Genomic DNA, 22,849 nt, shown 5'->3' with positions numbered 1-22,849 from the left:
TAAGGCATCCTGACTATCTCCAACCTTTAACTTTTCTGATTTATTTGTTTCTAGCATAAGTTGTATCTTTATTCTGATAGAATGGACTGAAGTGAATAAAGTTTCATTTTCATCAGAGAATAGCCTTCTGTTGCTAAAACATCTGACCCTTGCAGAGTATTAGACACATTTTCCATCATGTTTAGGATTTTTTGATCTCATTCAATACCAAATAGGAAGTCATATCTTTTTTTTTCCATTTCAGCTGCTGTACCACCAGTTCAACACTCATTACAGGGTATTTTGAAAAAATAAAAGGAGGACTTGTGACACCTTCGAGACTAACAAATTTATTTGAGCATAAGCTTTCGTGAGCTACAGCTCACTTCATCGGATGCATTCAGTGGAAAATACAGTGAGGAGAGTTATATACACAGAGAACATGAAACAATGGGTGTTACCATACACACTGTAACGAGAGTGATCAAATCAGACGTCAAGAATTATAACATTCAAAAACCAGTTGGAGAACACTTCAGTCTCTTTGGTCACTCGATTACAGACCTAAAAGGGGCAATTCTTCAACAAAAAAAACTTTAAAAAGAGACTCCAACGAGAGACTGCTGAATTGTAATTAATTTGCAAACTGGATACAATTAACTTAGGCTTGAATAAAGACTGGAAGTGGATGTGTCATTACGCAAAGTAAAACTATTTCCCTATGCTTATTCCCCTCCCGCCCTGCCCCCTGCTGTTCCTCTGAAGTTCTTGTCAACTGCTGGAAATGGCCTACCTTGATTATCACTACAAAAGCCCCCCACCCCCACCCCGCTCTCCTGCTGGTAATAGCTCACCTTACCTGATCACTCTCGTTACAGTGTGTATGGTAACACCCATTGTTTCATGTTCTCTGTGTATAGAAATCTCCCCACTGTATTTTTGACTGAATGCATCCGATGAAGTAGGCTGTAACTCATGAAAGCTTATGCTGAAATAAATTTGTTAGTCTCTAAGGTGCCACAAGTCCTCCTTTTCTTTTTGCGGATACAGACTAACACAACTGCTACTCTGAAACAGGGTATTTTGATGCAATCTCCACAACTTCCCAAGCTATACACAGTGCAAGGTAGTTCTTGAAACTGAAGTAAATGCTTCTGTTCAGAGCCCTGGTCTACACTATGAGTTTAGGTCGAATTTAGCAGCATTAGATCAATTTAACCTGTACCTGTTCCATAACAAAGCCATTTTTCTTTACTTAATGGGCTCTTAAAATTGACTCCTGTACGTCTCCCTGAAGAGGGGATTAGCGCTGAAATCAACATTGCTGGGTTGAATTTGGGTTAGTGTGGATGCAAGTCAATGGTATTGGCCTCCGGGAGCTATCCCACAGTGCTCCATTGTCACCACTCTGGACAGCACTCTCAACTCAGATGCACTGGCCAGGTAGACAGGAAAAGCCCCACAAACTTTTGAATTTCACTTCCTGTTTGGTCAGCATGGCAAGCTGATCAGCACAGGTGATCATGCAGATCTCACTAGCACAGGTGACCACAGAGTCCCAGAATCACAAAAGAGCTCCAGCATGGACCGAATGGGAGGTACTGGATCTGATCGCTGTATGGGGAAATGAAACCATGCTATCAGAACTCCGTTCCAAAAGACGAAATGCCAAAATATTTGAAAAAATCTCCAAGGGCATGAAGGACAGAGGCTATCACAGGGACCCACAGTAGTGTCATGTGAAACTTAAGGAGCTCAGGCAAGCCTACCAATAAACCCAAGAGACAAATACCCGCTCGGGGTCAGAGCCCCAGACATGCCAGTTCTATGATGAGCTTCATGCAATTCTAGGGGGTGCCCCTACAACTACCCCACACCTGTACATGGACTCCTGCAAGGAAGTCTCATGCAACAGGAATGAGGATTTTGGGAACAAGGAAGATGATGAGGAGGGGGAGGTTGAAGATAGCACACACCAGGAAAGTGGAGAAACCATTCTCCCCGACAGCAAGGAACTGTTTATCACCCTGGAGACAGCACCCTCCCAACCCGGGCTCCCTGACCTTGAAGGCGGAGAAGGGACCTCTGGTGAGTGTACCTTTGTAAATATAATACATGGTTTAAAAGCAAATGTGTTTAATGATTAATTTTCCCTGAAGATTTGGGATGCATTCGCAGCCAGTACAGCTACTGGAAAAGTCTGTTAACGTGTCTGGGGATGGGGCGGAAATCCTCCAGGGACATCTCAATGAAGCTCTCCTGGAGGTACTCCCAAAGCCTTTGCAAAAGGTTTCTCGGGAGGGCAGCATTATTGCATCCTCCATGGTAGGACACTTTATCATGGCAGGCCAGTAGCATGTAGTCTGGAATCATTGCATAAGAAAGCATGCCACCGTGTGGTCCTGGTATTTGCTGGCATTCAAGCAACATCTGTTCTTTATCTCTCTGTGTTATCCTCAGGAGAGTGATATCATTCATGGTCACCTGGTTGAAATAGGGGAATTTTATTAAGGGGACATTCTGAGGTGGCCGTTCCTGCGGGGCTGTTTGCCTGTTGCTGAAAAGAAATCATCCCTGCTGTTAGCCACGCGGTGGTGGGAGGGGTGAAGTGATCATCCCAGAGAATTGGGTGTGTGGGGGGGTGGGGGGGGGGGAGTTAGCTGGGTTTGTGCTGCATGTTAACCTGAAAACATCAGCCCCTCCTTTTGAATGGCCAATGCATATTTTTAAATATTACTCTCTCTTTTTTTCCTCCCACAGCTACAAATGTTTCAACGCTGCCACTAGCATCTCCGTCCCAGAGGCTAGCGCAGATAAGAAAGCGAAAAAAAAGCACTTGCGATAAAATGTTCTCTGAGCTCATGCAGTCCACCCAACTGAAAGAGCCCAGCAGAATGCGTGGAGGCAGACAATGGCAGAGTCCAGGAAAGCACAAAATGAACGCAAGGACAGGAGGGATGCGTGAGAGGACAGGTGGCAGAAACAATAGGAGAGGTGGCAGGATCAAGAGGAAAGGTGGCAGCAGCATGATGAGAGGAGGCAGGATGCAATGCTGAGGCTACTGGAGGATCAAACTGATATGCTCTGGTGTATGGTTGAGACCACCACTGCAGCCCCTATGTAACCAACCGCCCTCCTCCCCAAGTTCCATAGCCTCCTCACCCAGATGGCCAACAATGCAGCGGGCAGGGCCTCTGGGCACTCAACCACTCCACCCCAGAGGACTGTCCAAGCAACAGAAGGCTGGCATTCAATAAGTTTTGAACTGCAGTGTGGCCTTGTCCTTCCCTCCTCCCCCACCCCACTTGGTGCTTCCCTCCTCCCCCACTCCTCCCAGGCTACCTTTGCAGTTATCCCCCTATTTGTGTGACAAATTAATAAAGAATGCATGAATTTGAAACAACAATGACTTTATTGCCTCTGTAAGCGGTGATCGAAGTGGGGAAGGGAGGGCTGTTGGCTTACAGGGAAGTAGAGTGAACCAAGGGGGCAGGTTTTCATCAAGGAGAAACAAACAGAACTGTCACACTGTAGCCTGGTCAGCCATGAAACTGGCTTTCAAAGCTTCTCTGATGCACAGAGCACCCTGCTGTGCTCTTCTAATCACCCTGGTGTCTGGCTGCATGTAATCGGTGGCCAGGCGATTTTGCCTCAACTTTCCACCCCTCCATAAACATCTCCCCCTTACTCTCACAGATATTGTGGAGCACACAGCATACAGTAATAATAAGGGGAATATTGGTTTCGCTGAGGTCTAACCAAGTCAGTAAACTGTGCCAGCGAGCTTTTAAACACCCAAATGCACATTCTACCACCATTCTGCACTTGCTCAGCCTAGAGTTGAACAGCTCCTGACTACTGTGTATGGCTTCATGAGCCATGGCATTAAGAGGTAGGCTGGGTCCCCAAGGATAACTATAGGCATTTCAACATCCCCATTGGTTATTTTCTGGTCTGGAAAGTAAGTCCCTTGCTGCAGCTGTTCATACAGACCAGAGTTCCTGAAGATGTGAGCGTCATGTACCTTTCCTGGCCATCCCACATCAATGTTGGTGAAATGTCCCTTGTGATCCACCAGTGCTTGCAGCAACACTGAAAAGTACCCCTTTTGGTTTATGTATTGGCTGCCAAGGTGGTCTGGTCCCAAGATAGGGATATGGGTTCTGTCTATTGCCCCAACACACTTAGGAAACCCCACTGCAGCAAAGCCATCCACTATGACCTGCACATTTCCCAGAGTCACTATCCTTGATAGCAGCAGCTCAGTGATTGCACTGGCTACTTGGATCACAGCAGCCCCCTCAGTAGATTTCCCCACTTCAAATTGATTCCCAACTGACCGGTAGCTTTCTGGCATTTGCAAGCTTCCAGAGGGCTATCGCCACTCGCTTTTGAACTGTGAGAGCTGCTCTCATCTTGGTATTCTTGCACTTCAGGGCAGGGGAAAGCAAGTCACAAAGTTCCATGAAAGTGCCCTTACGCATACAAACGTTTTGCAGCCGCTGGGAATCATCCCAGACCTGCAACACTATGCGGTCCCACCAGTCTGTGTTTGTTTCACGGGCCCAGAATCGGCGTTCCACGGCATGAGCCTGCCCCATTGCCACCAGGATGGCCAAATTGCCAGGGCCAGTGCTTTGAGAGAAGTCTGTGTCCATGTCCTCATCACCCTTGTCACTGCGCTGCCATCACCTCCTCGCCTGCTTTTGCAGGTTTTGGTTCTGCATATACTGCATGATAATGCATGAGGTGTTTACAATGCTCATAACTGCCATGGTGATCTGAGCAGGCTCCATGCATGCCGTGGTATGGCGTCTGCAGCAGAGCAGAGTTGTAGGGGAAGCGGTGGTTGGATGACCAGTTTTGCAGACCTACTGCACCATCGTCTGCCAGGACACAACAGCTGAGCAGGCTGCATGCTTGCCGTGGTATGGCGTGCCAAGGGCAGCTGAGCAGAGTTGCAGCAGAAGCGGCCCTGCGAGACCACCAGGAGAGCAGAGTGCCAGCGGAAGCGTTCGTTCAATGACAATGGTTTGCAGACCTATTGCACTGTCTGCTGCCATGACACAACAGCTGAGCGGGCTGCATGCTTGCTGTAGAATGGCAAGACAAGAGCAGCTGAGCAGAGTTGCAGTGGAAGTGGCCCTGTGAGACCACCAGGAGAGCAAGAAAGCAGAGTGCCAGCAGAAGCGGTGGATTACGACAGTCATATAGAGGACCTGCGAGGTGGATTCATAGCATCAGGAGAGCAGAGTTGCAGTGGAATTGGTGGATGACGATGATGGTTTGCAGACCTACTGCACTGGCTGCTGAAAGCAGTATGGTGCCCACATGGAAAAAAGGTGCAAAACCATTGTCTGCCGTTGCTTTCACAGAGGGAGGGGCGACTGACAACGTACCCAAAACCACCCACGACAATGTTTTTGCCCCATCAGGCATTGGGAGCTTAACCCAGAATTCCAATGGGCGGCGGAGACTGCGGGAACTATGGGATAGCTACCCACAGTGCAACACTCCAAAAGTCAACGCTAGCCTCGGTACTGTGGAGGCACTCCACCAACTTAATGTGTTTAGTGCATTAGTGTGGGAACACACACAATCGACTGTATAAAATCGCTTTCTAAAAAATTGACTTCTATAAATTCAACCTAATTTCGTAGTGTAGACATACAGAGTATCCTTGTCAAACAGAAGACACAGATGCTTGGTGATGTACTTAACACCTTCATATTTTATATCCTGATATACAACATCTAAGGGAGACTTTTAAATGAATTTTGTAATATTGTAAACAGTTTCAAGAGTATCTTTTAGGATACTATTATTTTGAATAGTGTCCTGGCATGCCAAATTCAAAGCATGCCAAAGCAATGAGTATATATAGCTTGTGGTTCCTCCTAGGATAGTCTTGTTTCTACACCTGATATTAAACCTACTGTATTAATGGCACCATCGTAGAATTGTCCACCACAGTTACTGAATCTCCAATTTAGACATCATATATCTTTAATTACAGATAAAATTATCTCTGCTGATGTATAGGCTATATTGCACAATCCAGTGAAATCTTCATGAATATTCATGTCATCAATCACATATCGCAGGAATGAAATCAGTTTCTTTTTGTTGGAGAAATCTGTTCTTTCAACTGTCATATATACCATTCTCCAGAAATTTTCTCAGAAATATCTCTCATGATTTTAAGAACCACAATTTCCATTAATTCATTTTGAATAACTGGACTTGTGTGTTTCTTTTCACTCTTTTCCAGCTACTTTGAAATATTAGGATAATATTCTGCCTGCAAATGAAATAGTTGAATAAGTTTCAGTTAATCTCTCTATTTAAGGATGCATTTTCAGCTTATTCACTATAATGGCCAATCAATGTAAGTCTTTGTCTGGCAAGATAACATACACTACTTTCTATTTTCATTAGTATCTTCCTCTTTTCTTGTTTCTTTTGAGAATACTGAATACTGAAAGTACTGTACTGAGAATACTGAAAACTTAGCATTTCTCTTGACATATCAACTGTTTCATGGTAATCAATGTAGTTTGATGCCTCTTAAATTTGTCTTGAGCCTGTTTGCAATTAGAGAATCCAGGCTGTGTGAAAGCTTCATCAAAAGTACTTAGAGCCTAAAAGCTTGACAACAAGCTGTCAATAGCTTCAGAATAATCGATCCATTGAAAATCATCAAACCAGGATGATCCGAAATAAAGGCCTTGTTTTCCAAAATTTCACACATGAAAAGACTTAAGTTGTGATTAATGAGATGTCTCAGAAATGCTAATGGTATCATACAACTGGTATTTGGTTCCTGTTGCAGGGAAGTGCAGTTTCCTCCGTTTTATGCAGCCATGTTTTAAGTGATTTCATTTTAGCACTTTGAATAGATATGGTTTGTTTTTGTATTTTACTCAATCAGTGGTCACTTAGTAAAAAAAAAAAAAGCTGTCTACATGCCTGAGACTGCAAACTCTGTCGGGTCAGGTACTGTCATTTTCTATGCATATACAGCACTTAATGGGATTTCAAAATGGTTGGCTTCTAGGCACTGCCCCATAAAAGTATTAAATAATAATAATAAATAATAATATAATAATTAATAATAATAAAAATTGTGGCTTTACTCTGTTAGCGTACATTATTTATTCTTAATAAGAGGTTGGATAATCAGTCTCAGGTGGAACTTATTAATCAAAGATTATTAGTCAGTGATTAATACGTGCAATACAGAAAAAAAGGCTATACATTACCAAATTGATTCTGGAGCAGTGTCTCTGTAGTTTGTTTCATTCCTAATCAACTCTCAAAACCTCAGCTTCTTGTATACTGTAGGTGTTTATAAAAGGAGACAAAGGAATTCCTTTTCCCACCACCTAATTACTTGTGGAATTTCCTTTATGGTATCTCAGTTTACATGGCTGATAAACTAAGGTATTTCTAACCAAGTCATTATTGCAGAAAACATTTGTGACAAAAATAAATTCCTGATGTGTTAAAAACGTTTCTCATTGGTTCATAGCTCATTAATCACAGAACACATCTGCAATAACAAGTATCCCTTGTATTAGGCGGAGTAGTGCCCACATTCTCCCCTCCACCACACCAGTTTGTGGTTGTTTCTCTTCTCTAGCACTCAGAGTCCTTCCCTGCATGTGGTACACAAGAGTCTCTCCAAATAAACAGAGAAAAAGGTTTCTTTCCCTCTCTCTCTTCAGGGACAGGAAGAATAAAATATAAAAAGAGTGTTCAGTCTCTTAGGCAGTCCCTTGGTTACCTCTTTGGGGCTCAGCTTATCTGTAGGGTCTACTGTTCTTGATTAGGGCTATGGTCTGTCTTTAAGCACCAGGAGGGTACCACACTCTGTACCTGGTCCTTACAGTCTCAGGGGTGGAAGGCTCCACAACTAACTACCTCTTCACTGATCTATTCAGCTGTCTTCCCCTTGTTACTACCCCTGCCTCTGGTAGGCTTTCCCCTTTTAAACTTGCTCCTCCTAGGCAGAGCAAGTCTTGCAGGTGTGTGTGGTCAGTACTGGCTGGGCCCAGATGAGCTTGTCATCTTCCTATCTAAAACGGTGTGATATGAAAGGATATTGAGCTGATCTTTTTTGATTCTTAAGCACAGTACTGAAAATATTGCTTTGTCACCATTATTGAAAATAGGAGAAGAACTGCAATAAAATTAACTAAATTGGTAAGAAATGGGGTGGCAACAGTAGCCCTTCACATTAAGATGCATAAGTTAACAAATAAGTATATATTAAAGAAATAAGGTTATTATTTATAGTTCAAAACTTTGGTAATTTAAGTGTGCATACAATGTTGGCACACACCCAAGGACAGTGAATTGGCAGTTGTAAGCAATTTGGCCTATGGTTGGTGTGTTGGTAGGTAGATGTAGACTGAGGTGATGTAAAGGTCACTCCAAAACTGAAGGGAGGGGTCAGTCAGGCATGCTCAGTCCAAAACTAGATGAGGGTTCCCAGACCATAATAGCAAACAGCCCATAATAATAAAACTTGTTGTGTAATCAGAGAGGATATAAAGGTGATTGGAGGATAGATATGCTAATACTAGGAATGGGAAACAAGCCAATCAGAACAGGCCAAAAATGGTATAAAAGACAGAGAGCCAGCAGGCAAAAGCCAGTCAAGTTAGGAGCAGGAGAAGAAGGAGCAGTCAGAAGAAGGAACCAGAAGATACAGCAGAAGCAACTGCAGGGTGACAGCAGAAGCAGTGCTGCTGGGACAGAACAGAAGGATCCTTAGACAGAACAGAGGGGAAAGAAGACTACGGAGAGTAAGCGTGCTAACTATAGTAGAGAATATAGAATAGAAATGAATGTGTATGCTTGGGATAATAAAGATGAGTGTCTTTGGGGTGTATATCTATGTTATTATGTATAACGTTTAGAGTATATTAAGATTGATAACGGATTGCATATGACTGATCACGATGTGCAGAACATAAACACTTAAGCCATTCCAAATGTATAACATTACAATACTGGGTACTTAGCTTGTATACCTGTGCTAAGGGATTTATGTTTATGTTTTTAATTTAGGTTTAGATTAATTGTATTAGGAAAGATTGGTTACACTAAATAAAGAAAATACTTCATTTTTGAAAGTACTGCCTGGGTGTCAATCCTTTGAGCGGAGGACTGTATCCGTGTTCTCCCAGTGGTGAACAGATCTAGTCTGTTCTGGAGGAATTTCCTGAAGGGCATAGGGAAATCCTGGGGAAATCCTGGCAATTCTACTATAGGAACAGATTAATAGGTCAACACCTTGGGAACCCAAAAGTATGCAACAGGAGGGCTACTCTGGAATCCCTGCATCTGTTCTTGGGGTAACAGGTGAGGGTGTGCCCCCTCACATACCTCACCCCTCAAGTTGGAAAGGTGATCTTGGGGCATGTCATCCCCATCTCCCATTTCCCACAAAAAATAATCAGAATTAGCTTGATTCTCTCTCACTTGGTGTTGCATCCTGAAACTAAAGGGCAATGCCGTGAGGTATAACCACATTATACATGGTTGGGGGCCATAAAGTAACTGGAAGGGAGAGAACCCCACCGAGGCCTGCAGGACCTCCTTTATGGCAAACAGGAGAAGTGGGAGTAGCTGGTCCCGGTGCTTTGGATAGTTCCTAACAAAGCATTTCAAAGTTCCCTTCAGAATCTGCTTCCTCTTCGTTGATCTCTCCCTGTAGACAGCTCTTTCTGAGACACAACAGTCTACCACTAGCCGTCTGAAGTAGGCTTTCCACTTTTAAGCTTCCTCCCTTCAGGCAGAGCAAGTCATGCAGGCTGAGCCCAGAAGAGCTTGTGAGCGCTCTCCTAGGGTGAGGACATACCCCCTCACAGCCTCATGAATCACAAATGGCCCCTTCCTGGACCTCTGGGCACATTCTCCATGAGTCAATGGGGTCGGAGTAAAAGATTACACACATCCCATTAGTGATTACATACAGACTATCATTTTGTCACCCACTAAGTTTCAACTTAAGTACAGAACACTTTTAGATTTATAGGCACAGAGCAGTCACAGTTTGGTTTGTAGAAAGATGGTTCTGGGAACTTTATGTACAAAGCATCGTGGGAGTTTCCTAACAGCCTTTAGATCACCTTATGGTTAAATGGAAACAGTTTCATACGGTTCTAACTGAGATGGATTTGGTTAGATGCACATTGTCTTTGTATTGTTCAAATTAAAAACTGGGGCCAGATTCTCAGCTGTTGTAAATTGGTGTAGGTCCATTGTATACAATAGAGTGTACATCACTTTTCCATTAGCTAAGAATTTGGCCCTTGGTGTTTAGTTTCTTACATTGGTATTACCATTATTCTATTTCAGGTTCAGAAGCAACTACATGCTGGTTCAGCTGGTTCATATTGTCCATAGGATAGACACTCAGACTGTGAGTATACTTTGATGGGGAGCATCTTCCTAGATAGGTAATATGTAAAAGAAATGTCCAACTTTTACTAGGAAATATGGTGAACCTCTTTGGGAGGAACAGACAGATGGAGATAATTCTCTTTGGATGTTTTGTGTGTGAACAATCAAAAAAAAAACACTAATCTGATACCACTGAATTTCTGCTGGCCGCTCATAGAAAGCATGCAAACCAATATAACCCTCACACACAACATCCAGGGGAAGGAAGAAGAGGTTACTCACCTTGTGCAGTAACTGTGGTTCTGCAAGATTTATGTCTCTATGGTTTCTCCACTTCAAGTATACATGCACCTCTGGAGCCCTTGATTGGAGATTTTCCATTGGCAGTGTCTGTTTGGTCCACACATGCATCCTGTGCATTCTTGTGCCATGCACTGAGGGTATATAGGGCTGTGTTGGCAAAACACTCTCAGTCTTTTCTCCATCTGAACATCCTATAGAGAACAGTCCAAAGCAGAGGGAAAGGTGAGTGTGTGGTGGAGCATCCATAGGGACACACATCTCGAAGAACTGCAGTTTCTGCACTCTTCTTCATCTAGTACAGTCTGGGTGACTTTTGAAATTGTTTGGTTCTATCTAGATAGAAGGCCAATGCCTGTCTAACATCTAGAGTATGAAAACATGTCTCCTGTTGAGACTTATGTAGTTTTGGGAAAAACACAGGTAGATAAATGGATGGGTTAAGATGAAGTTCCAATAGTACCTTAGGTAAGACATTAGGGTGTGGGCATAAAGATGTCCTTGAAGAACTCCATTAAAGGAGGGGAGGATGTCAGCCATCAAGGGCCTAATTTCCCTAGCCCTGGGGGGCCAAAGTGATAGTTACTAAGAAAGCTATCTTTGTAGAGAAGTGAAGCAAGGAACAGGTTGCCATTGGTTCTGTCAAGGTTCCTCTCCCACTCTGAACTCTAGGGTACAGATGTGGGGACCTGCATGAAAAACCTCCTAAGCTTATCTTTACCAGCTTAGGTCAAAACTTCCCCAAGGTACAAAATATTCCACCCGTTGTCCTTGGATTGGCCGCTACCACCACCAAACTAATACTGGTTACTGGGGAAGAGCTGTTTGGACGCGTCTTTCCCCCCAAAATACTTCCCAAAACCTTGCACCCCACTTCCTGGACAAGGTTTGGATAAAAAAGCCTCACCAATTTGCATAGGTGACCACAGACCCAAACCCTTGGATCTGAGAACAATGAAAAAGCATTCAGTTTTCTTACAAGAAAACTTTTAATAAAAATAGAAGTAAATAGAAATAAAGAAATCCCCCCTGTAAAATCAGGATGGTAGATATCTTACAGGGTAATTAGATTCAAAAACATAGAGAACCCCTCTAGGCAAAACCTTAAGTTACAAAAAAGATACACAGACAGAAATAGTTATTCTATTCAGCACAATTCTTTTCTCAGCCATTTAAGGAAATCATAATCTAACACATACCTAGCTAGATTACTTACTAAAAGTTCTAAGACTCCATTCCTGGTCTATCCCCAGCAGAAACCAGCATATAGACAGACCCACAGACCCTTTGTTTCTCTCCCTCCTCCCAGCTTTTGAAAGTATCTTGTCTCCTCATTGGTCATTTTGGTCAGGTGCCAGTGAGGTTACCTTTAGCTTCTTAACCCTTTACAGGTGAGAGGAGCTTTCCCCTGGCCAGGAGGGATTTCAAAGGGTTTTACCCTTCCCTTTATATTTATGACAGGTTCAAATGGAGGTTTCATGTGATATTTAAGTACCAGGCTGAGGTCCCAGATTTGGAGAGGGGTCCTTAATCTGGGTGTGTAGGTTCCCCAAAGTTTTAAATAAACCTTGAAGACATAGAGCAAGCAAATATAGAAAAACCCTCTACTGGAGGATGAAAGGCTAATTCTGTAGCCAAGTTAATATTAATCAAGCTAATTGATCCTGATTTCTTTAGGCCCAAGAGATAGTTTATGAGAACAATGCAGATTCAGGCAGAAGTTGGTGAAATTGACACCAGTGGGTGAATCTCTTTCACTTCTACCGGTAAGTTATTCAGGATGACTCCCTTCCACTGCTCAGTAACAATTGTTGCACTTCTAGCAGGCAGGTAGATTCTAACCGTGCAAACTACTGAGGAACCAATCCCTGAGGTGGAGGAAGTACTTGGATGAAGTACATGACTTGCACCCTGGGAGAGGATATGGGGAATGATTAGAAGCTTGATTGTTGGCTGGAAACAGAGATGAAGCAGGTCAGGATATTAACCCTGTCTTGCCAGGTCAGTACTATAAAGGATAATCCTGGTCTTGTTCTGTCTGATCTTGTTCATCACTTTTGAAAGGCTTTTTCATGTGCTTGTTCAAGTCACATAGCAGAAACCTGGGGTGCTTCTGGAAATATCAGCTCAACACACTGCTGGACAAATGGCTACTGGCAAAGGCAGTATTTTTTAAAAGCATTAAATGGAGCAAAGGTATTGAGCATTGTACACCCTGTATTCACATTTTCCACTGCATTGGTGTTGCCAGGTGTCCAGCTGCAAACTTACCACAAAAATAATTTGCTTTGGTTAGTCAGCCTTTCTAGTCAACAACCACAGCAGCCAGTACACAGTCTTTGGAACAAATGAGCACTCTCGTTGGGGTGATCAAGCAGTCAGATCTACTCTGGCCTTGTAATAATGTAATGAATTCTTCTGGATAGAATTGTTCTGATAGATATGATAATTATCCTACTTGATAGAATCATAGCTTCAGATTCAGGGGAGCAATTTTTTCCCCCAGAATTTCTGATTTGCAAGAAATTTAAAAATTGTGAAATTTCTTGAGAACTGGAAATCCTGTTTCAGTTAGTTGTAGTATTTTGTTAGTTGAACAACTTCTGTTTAAAATAATTTTATGTGATATATATATATACATACATATGTTGTGATGTTATCTGATTAAAATATGACCATATAGATCATTGTTGCAACCACTTTTATATATTTGCAGCAAATATTGTATGAAGGTTGTCGAGTGAGGTGCTATGAAAAGGTTATTATTTGCTGGTTATGATTATGCTATCTGTACGCATGTGCCATTTTTGTATGTGAAGTTATAAGTATTGGCTCTATACTTCGATTTCAAATGTTTTCTCCTGGGGTAGCGCCCACAAGATAATGCCCAGCACATCTTGAAGGGACTATTCAAATTAAGTGGCTCATTAAGAAACGCTTGGTTGACAATGGACCATGGGAGACGCCCATCTACACTGAGTGGACTGTCATGTGAACATGCTGTCTGGAGTGTAGGTAATGGTTTCGTGCAATGACTAAGGGAAATTGTGTATGAGTGGGTGACTTGCCCATGTGACTCCAAACTCCATCTTGTGGCTGTAATTTTCCACAGTAAGAACAATGGGATGCCCTCAACATGGCAAAAGCTATAACAGGCCCTGGAAACACCTCCACTTTGTCTTCAATCCTGCTTCTTACCTCTGGAAGAACCTTGCTACAAACTGAAGCTCTGAACAAAGGACTGAATGACCCATCCAAGCTGTGGATGTACTCCAGAGACTTGACTTAAGCCAGCCGTTTATTTAATCACTGCTACACGCCTGAACCAAAAATGTTGCCATTACTGTATGATTCCTTTAACAATTTGATTCCTTTAACCAATTTTAACTCTTTCTTTCTTTCTTTCTTTCTTTCTTTCTTTCTTTCTTTCTTTCTTTCTTTCTTTCTTTCTTTCTTTCTTTCTTTCTTTCTTTCTTTCTTTCTTTCTTTCTTTCTTTCTTTCAATAAACCTCTAGATTTTAGATACAAAAGGATTTGCATCACTGTGATTTTTGGGTAAGACCTAAGTTATATATTGACCTGGGTGTGTGGTTGGTCCTTTGGGATCAGAATAACTTATTATTTGATGAGACCGGTTGTAAAGAACCACTTATCTCTGAATCCAGTGTTTTTGGTGGTGATATAAGAACTGGAATGCCTTTATGTTTTCTTGTTAGCTAGTGTGGTGAAACAGGAATTTACTTTTGTGTCTGGTTTGATATCTTATAAAAGAATAACCACCAATTTTGTGCTGTGTTTGCCCTATCTCTCAGCAGTTTGTCCTGAATTTGGCATCTTCAGTTGTGACCCGCGAAGGCACGGTTACATATGTTAATATGAAATACCTATGTATGAGTGTGGCCTCTCCAAGACTGATGGGGAGAAGCCAGTCTCCACCCCATGAAGGTCAGAGCTTTAGACTGCTTACTGCTCTGCCCTGCCCAGAAGGTCAGATCCCTGAGACTGCTAATTCCCCTATGGAGCATTGTACTTCTAGGCAATAGTGAGGGGGCATGGCCTCCTTCCTAGACTGATGGGGAGGGACGGCCACAGACCACTACAGTCAGGAGACTCATGTCATTTTTTTAAAGTCATATTTCATGAGGAAGTAATGGTTTGCACTAAAGTTTATTTATGACTGCTTTCAGCTCTTACATTTGGTGTGAATGGCTTACCTGTAAGCTGTAAAAACTTCCATATAAACTCTTTAAATTAAAAATGAAGGATTGAAATTTTCTGTCTCGGGTTTCATAGATTCATAGATATTTAGGTCAGAAGGGACCATTATGATCACTTTCTTGGGAGTGAGACAAGGCAGTGGCTTTGTTTTTCTAAAGAATTTTTTTTAAACAATACAAATATTTTCTCTAGCTCTTCTTACCTTTGATGTTCTTCTCTGATCTCTCTGGTGATTTATTTGTGAATTTCCTAAGGCAGTGGGGATGTTGAGCCCAGGTGTCCACATGGAGGACTAAGATAAATGGCATATGTAATGTTTGTGGTGGAAGTCAGGAAAAAATTCTCAACAAATAATTTATTCATTGAATTTTTCTGTTCAGAAACTGAGCAGAACACACTATTTTCAGATGTATTCATTATTCAGAAGTATTTGTGTATTTCTTCCTGAAATGTAGTTTTGTAACATAGCTCAAGAATGACTTCTTGTGAATATTTGATAATCCAACACTGTGCTCATTAGTTAAATAAGTATAAATTATTGTACTGTTTCTGTGCCCAGATTGGATGATGGGGTAACCAACCAATTAACAGCATGTAAATTTCACTTTTGGAAAACATTCAAGCATTCAGCCTGATATTTGCTATAAATGGGTATTTGTGCTAATGATGCTCAACTTCTCATGGAAAAGAAACATGAACAGGTCATGACAAAACAAGGTCAATTCAGAGTAGGCTTTAGAATTTGAATGAATGTTTATAAAATATTGTTACTCTATTTGTTCAGCTCTAATATTAAGCTAATGAGAAAAAAATGGATTAACTAGTTGCAGACTGATTATTTGGACCAAAGACTGGGATGTAATACGGAGAAATGTTTAAGACAAACATGTAGTGTAACATGGCCCCTGCCCCAAACAGCTTTCAATATAGGAGAAACAACATAGGTTAGTTCTCAGTGCATCAGCAGCCTAACCATTGTCAAGTTTTTTGTAGGCATCATGGCAAAGAAGAATTTTAAGGAGGGATTTGAAGGAGTATAATGCAGTGGCTCTGCAGATGTTTACGGGGAGCTCCTCCCAAGGACACGGGGCAGCATGGGAGAAAGCACAAAGGCGCTTGTTTGAAAATGTAACAAGTGGGCAGTAGTGCCTTGCATCATGGGCTGATTGGAGGTGGGAGCAACATCTCAATAGTGTATGAGTGTTGGCATGTAGTGTGGGATGGGCTATTAAAGTTTTGAAAGTGAAGATGCTATTGGAAAAGGGCAGCCAGTGGAAGGATAGTCAAAGCAACTAGGAAGGAAAATGATATTTTCCAGGTCCTGTTTGACTACTTAAGCACCACTGCTGATGCTAGACTCCCTAGCAGAGAGCTGACAGAGTCTAGCTCTTCCTACCTTCACTAGTCAGTTGCACTGACCCCATGCTCTACCATCGCCAAGGATGATGTGATAGTTGTATTCCCACAGAGCTCCTAGGGGCATTTTGCTTATCTGATGCAGTGTTCAAAAATCGTGTCTGAGGCCCCCTAAATAAAATTTATGGCTACATCTGCACTTGGAGCTGAGGGGTGTGATTCCCAGCTCGCATAGGCAGTCCCATGCTAGCCAGGATAGCTGCTCGGGCTAGCTGCCCAAGTACATACATACCCAGAAAATCTGGGTGGGGATGTATTAGGGGAGTCCAGTCCAAACTGACACCTGTGCAACTCCAGCTACACTAACATTTTTTAGTGCATTAGCTCAAGCAGAACTAGCACAGATTCATCTATGCAAGCTGGGAATCACAACCCAAGCTCCAAGTGCAGATGTAGCCTATAAATAAATCTATGAAAATTATGAGACAGGTTTAAAAACCATGAAACTAAAAAATATGAGTTCATTCCATTTGTTGCCTTCAGGATGCATACAGATCATGTTTTTAAACTTTTATCTGCAATCATGAGAACTAGAAACCTACTTTTTTAAAAAAAAAACATGTGATGGTTGCCTTACTCCCAAAATCACAATATTCAGGTTATTCCCAGTCCTAAAGGTTTAGTCACTTACCCTAGGTTAAAGGTACTCAGATCTCAAGCCAAAGACAACACCTGTAGCCAATCCTGTAATGAACTAACTAAATATTTATACTTGGAAAAAGAAATAAGAGTTATTTATAAGGTTAAAACAGGTAGCGTACACACACAAAGGAGATACCATCTTGGGTTCCAAAGATCATAGAAACATCTATAATAAGCAATCTCTATGAGTCCTTTCAAGTTAACCCAGGTAAAATAGTAGGGGGTCCTTTGCTTATGCTTAGTGATTCTTGACTCTTAAGAGTCTAAGTAGCAAAAAGAACCATATTTCTCCGTGTCTCAGGGATTTTTATCCCCTTCCCCAGAATTCAAACTGATCGAGGTATTGGTGCTGTCTCCTGTTTATGTGAGTGGGGAGGGCAATCGACAAACCCTTTGTCCTTTTGCTGTTACACAATGGCTCAGCACTTCTATCTGCAGGCTCAGCACTTTTCACTAATTAATGCTTCTTTCCTGTTTGGTGAGTTACACAATTACAGAGTTGACAATGCAAACACTTGCTGTCATTCTCTAACAAGGGGTACAGATAAGTGAGATTAATACATGCAGCATCCTGCAAGCTAGTCACAAGGTCTAGAGACTAGAAACATATTTTTATCAACTTAACGTCAACTTTAACAATGCTAACACACAGGTGAACTAGACTGGTTTCCAGCTATGCATTTGTCTGTGTTCAGTGAGGCCCAGGGCCTTGGCATGAGCTAGCACCTTGTCTGCCAGCATCACATTGTCATCCACAACTGTTATCAACAGTGATTATATATCTACTTCTAAATCATTGATGAACATGTTGAATAATACTGGGCCTAGTAACCAAATTGGTAATCTCATCAAATAATGAAAAGGGAGTTTGTTTAACATAAAATAATGTTGATTGGCATTGGTTATATTCCTATCATTTAATTATTTATCCTCTATCAGCTTTTTTATTATTTTGCCTTGAATTGATGTCAGGCTAAAGGACCTATTCTTACCTGGGTCATTCTGCATGCTTTTTTTTTTTTTAATATTGGCACATTAGCACTCTTTCAGTCTTCTGGACATTCCCCAGTATTCCAAGATTTATTAAAAATGAAAATCAGTGGGGCAGAGATCTTCTCAGACAACTCTTTTAGGACTCTTGGGTGCAAGATAGAAGGGTGTACTGATTTTAAAATTTTTATCCTTAGTAGATGTTCTTTGGCATCCTCCTTAGTTACTAAGGGACTGAAAAGTACTTTATCATCCTCATGTGATACAAGTACATCATACTGTTTCTTTCCAAACAGAACAGAAATATTTACTGAACAATTCTGCTTTTTCTGCATCATTACTAGCACTTTTACCATCTCCATCTAGTAATAGGCCTAGACCATTACCAATATTTCTTTTGTTCATAATATACTTTTTAAAAAACCTTGTTCTTACTGTCCTTAGTCCTCCCAGTCATGAAAGTTTTCAGATGTCTTCAGCATCCCTTATCAATTTTCTGTACTTCATAACCTGTAATTTATATTGAGCACTATCTATTTCACCCTTTTTCCATTTATTATATATTGATTTTTTAAAAATTATTTTTAGTTACTGTCTTCACTTTGCCACTGAACCAGGATGGGCTTTTAGCCAAACTTTTCTTCTTTCTTGATTGTGGACTCATAGGATTTTGGTCAGCTAACATACTTTTCTTAAAGATATCCCAATTTTCATTCACAATTTTCTGTCTATTTCTTCAGAATTAATTTTGCTCATAATTTTCCTCATCTTTGAGACATGGGCCCTTTTGAAGCATTAAATATATATAGTATTAGTTGGGATTGTCCTCTGACAATGCTGAATGTAATCAGATCATGATCACTGGTCACTAAGCAACCACAGCTTCTAGCCCCATACCTCTAAACAAGTGATGGTGTCTTGTTGCCACTCCATCTCTTTTCCCCACAGAAGCCTTCTTATATAAGTTACAACCAGTGATTTTTAACATTCCAGTAATGCAACAAATTGGTTCATACAATGATTTATTGTTTTTTATTTGGTCACAGGACCATCAGGATGTATCACTCCCCTGTAGCAAAAGAGTACACAGATAAAACTTGATAAATTTTTTTTTTAGCTCTGTACAAACCATTGGGTTCTTAACCTGCCGGCTGGCTCGTCTTGCTAAATCTTCATGAGTAACATGGACTGCTCTTGCCTCAAGTTTCTTGCAGACAAAAGAAATGGTCTCTAAGTTCTAAATTTTTATTCAAAAGCTGTAGACGTTGTATGGCAATCTGAGTGACAGATTTTATATTCACTTTGTGAAAGCTTCAACAACTACCCATGTTTGTTGGCACATCACTTACTGGAGTTGTAGTCATTAGCTAGACACTATAAAAGGGATATGTGCAGTTCTTCAAAATCCTTGTTGTAAACATTGACAGAATATTCAGTGTATGGCATGAAGCTAGATGGATTTCAATTGTATATATTACATGTAGATTCCACTAACTCAAAGGAAACTTTGTAGGAAAGGCTAACAGTTTTAACCTGAACTGTACAGTAAGATAGAAATTCAGTTGAGAGGTGGTGTCTTACAGCTTGTTTTTAAGTACTATAAGGTAGAGCCATTCTGGGATTCAATCCAAAAGAGATTAAAAGGCTTTGAAGCTACGAGATAGAATTGAATCCTATTTTGACCCTTATTCAGACACTCTCTGTAACAAAGACAAAAAAGTAAACATTTCTTGGGATTATTTCTCATCCATCTTCACCCCATTGTGAAGTCAACAGCCCTGATGTATTGTTACATATCCAAGTTTTTGTCATGGTAATGGGGTTAAGCTAGACAGAGATACACCCAGGAAATGTTTTAAGTACTCTCTACAAAGTAATACCTCACCTATCCTCTTAATTGTAATTTTTCATTAAGACCTCCATTCAAACAAAAGTGCTTATTCCTGTACCAGACTGCTATTTCAATTGATGGCACAGAGGGAGGCTATCCAAGAGATTTGTTCTGTGATGGTGCTTCTCCCACACAATAAAGGATCTCAGTCATTCATAAGCAACTCCTGTGTGACCTGGAAAAGGGCAGCATTTACACTCTCAGGGGTATCAGTCAGTTCTCGCAACCAGCCTGATGTGGCTGCTGAAATACAAAAGTAGGAATGAACTTCTAAGGGCTTGACCGTGAGAGCTGCTGAGTAACCACAACTTCCATTGACAATTATGAGGTACCAATACCAAATAATCTAGAACTACTATATGTCTTTAATCTGATGCTCTTAATAAAATCAGATTTTAAAGAAAGACTTAGAAAAATGGAAAAAAAATACATGATGTCCTGCTTGGGCCCAATAGCTATCATCACACCAAATATTCTCCTGGGATCATGATTTCTTTTTCACACTGCTAATATTAATCTCAGATAAAAAAAATTATTAGAAAAACATAACAGAAAAATAAACTGGATATGACATCATAGACATCAGAGTGTAAAAGCCACAAGGGTATTGAGATACAATGACTGGGGTACATAAAGACCTACTGTTATATCATTTTAAAATTAAAATTGATTGTTCACAAAGAATCCCAGATTAGATGTATTTAAATTGAATGAGCCAAAGGACTCTGATCTAAAATAAACATCTAGCTGTGGCTGAATAAGAAAGACTCCAGAGCAGAACTTCAAAAATGATGAGACATCTAGTAAATGGAACTCTTTCTCACCTCATATGATGTCCATAGTGAGAATTTTGAACTCAAAATTAGGTGAGTTGAAGATATGGGAGAATATAGGTCTTTATAAAGAGTCCTAGTTTTTAAATCTATAGAGATTAAAAATAAATCTGTGAATCCTCGTCTACCATTTCAGCGTATTTAGTATTTGTACATTAGCCACTATCTAATTCAGAGTTCTAAAAAGAAAACCCACAAAACATAAACATGCAGTTATGGTGAACACATATCAAATAAGATTATTTCAAATATAAATACAGTTTTAGAAACAGCAGAAGCAGCATGCAAGTGTATGTTTATGGGGAAAAAATGGAGAGAAAGATACAAAAAGAGATAGCTCTTGAGAAATGACAGAAAACAGCAAACACCAAATTCTATTTGTTGTACTATACAGGAAAAAATCTTTAGAATATTAATACCCCTACTGATACTGTCTGGAATGCATGTGAGGAGAAAGGTACCTTTTTTTTCATATTTTGTGGAAAAGCCCAGATGTTCAAGGATATTGGCTTAAGATTAGAGGATCAATTAAACAGATGACAAACTCCATGCTACTCAGAGATCCTCTTGGGGCTCATTCAAAGTCCATTGAAGTTAATTGACAGATTCCCATTGACTTGTGGTTCAGGGCCTCAGTGAATTTATTTGGACTGGCATTAAATAGAGTTGAATATAGTTAAGTGTTATATTGTGATAATCCATAATTTGATGGTAACCACAATGCTAATAGCAAATAATTAGAAGTTGGGGAAAATACTTCCGACATGACAGCATAAGATTTGAGAAGAAGTAGAAAACTGACCTGTCAAAGAAAAATAACTAAAAAATAAAGACAGAAGACATAAATGCTTAGAAATCTAGCTTCTGTGTCTTGTTTATTCAATTACCCCCAATTCACGTGTTGCCAAATCAAAACATCGAAACAATATTTTTGAGTATTAACAAATTGGTATAAGGGTTGTGAGGGAAAGAGCCTTTGTGATTCTCTATCTTCACAGAAGCAGTGGATCTTTTATATCAGAAAAATAGAGGAAAAGGAATAGGTTTACTGATTGGACCTGGATTTTATGCAGAAGTGTCAAATGTACAAGGGAATGTTACATCCTGATGGTTCTGTGACCAAATAAATTATTGGACCAAATATAACAGACTTATTATCAAGGTGACTCATTATCAATGAAATAATATCAAATGGGGAGGAAGCAACCGCATGTGGAGGAAAGTGAGGCTGAACTATCTTCTGTTTATTGTTATATGGAAGGATGAAAAGAGAGAAAAAGAGACCATATTTATACTGAAAGCAATTAACTTTGCCAGAAACAGTCTATTTTTCTCTTACTAGTATTGTTAACACCTCGGTTTGAATAAGAGCCTCTCTCCTTCACCATTGAGCTTATCCTTCAACGAAGTCACCATAACACTGTGTTTATGACATCATAGTCTAGTGCAGGGATCAGCAACCTTTGGCACGCAGACCCTCCAGGGTAAGCCCCCTGGCGGGTTGGGCCGGTTTGTTTACCTGCTGCGTCCTCATGTTCAGCTGATTGCAGCTCCCACTGGCCGCAGTTCACTGCTCCAGGGCAATGGGGGCTGTGGGAAGTGGTGGCCAGCACATCCCTCAGCCCGCACTGCTTCTCGCAGCCCCCATTGCCCTGGAGCAGCGAACTGTGGCCAATGGGAGCTGCGATGGGCCAAACCTGCAGACACGGCAGGTAAACAAACCGGCCCGGCCTGCCAGGGGGCTTATCCTGGCAGGCTGCATGCCAAAGGTTGCCAGTCCATGGTCTAGTGCTTGGAAATTTGTGAATTATCAACATGTCAGTATGATGATTTCATTGTAGTACGACGGTTATGTGAAGAAAAACAAAATTCTGATCATTTAAAACAGCGGTTCTCAACCGGGGGAAGGGCAGGCGGGCAGGCATAAACAGTTTTAAGGGGGTCTGCCAAGCAGGGCCAGTGTTAGACTCACTGGGGCCCAAGGCAGAAAGCCAACGCTACGCCATGCAATGCTGAAGCCTGGGGCCGTGAGCCCTGTCACTTGGGGCTGAAGCTGAAGCCAGAGCAAATTAGCTTCACAGGGCCCCCTGTGGCATGAGGCCCGGGGTAATTAATTGCCTTGCTTGCTATGCCCTAACACCACCCCTGGCTTTAATATGCAGCAAAC

At 41.1% G+C, this 22,849-nt stretch overlaps 1 long non-coding RNA gene across 2 annotated transcripts in view; it reads right to left on the bottom strand.

The window, feature by feature from the left end:
• Positions 1–3,381: 3,381 nt before the first annotated feature.
• LOC311516819 overlaps positions 3,382–22,849 on the bottom strand; it is a 98,321-nt gene continuing 78,853 nt past the window's right edge. For both annotated transcript variants that reach the window (XR_014710500.1, XR_014710501.1), the window contains 2 exons: positions 10,675–10,886; positions 3,382–6,280 (listed from right to left, as the gene is read on the bottom strand). This is a non-coding gene — a long non-coding RNA (uncharacterized lncRNA). The remainder of the gene's footprint in view (positions 6,281–10,674; positions 10,887–22,849) is intronic.

Source organism: Lepidochelys olivacea (genome assembly GCF_965140295.1).
Source record: "Lepidochelys olivacea isolate rLepOli2 genome assembly, chromosome: 2".
In the NCBI taxonomy this organism is placed as follows: domain Eukaryota; kingdom Metazoa; phylum Chordata; order Testudines; family Cheloniidae; genus Lepidochelys; species Lepidochelys olivacea.
This window is presented reverse-complemented; position numbering and strand designations above follow the sequence as displayed.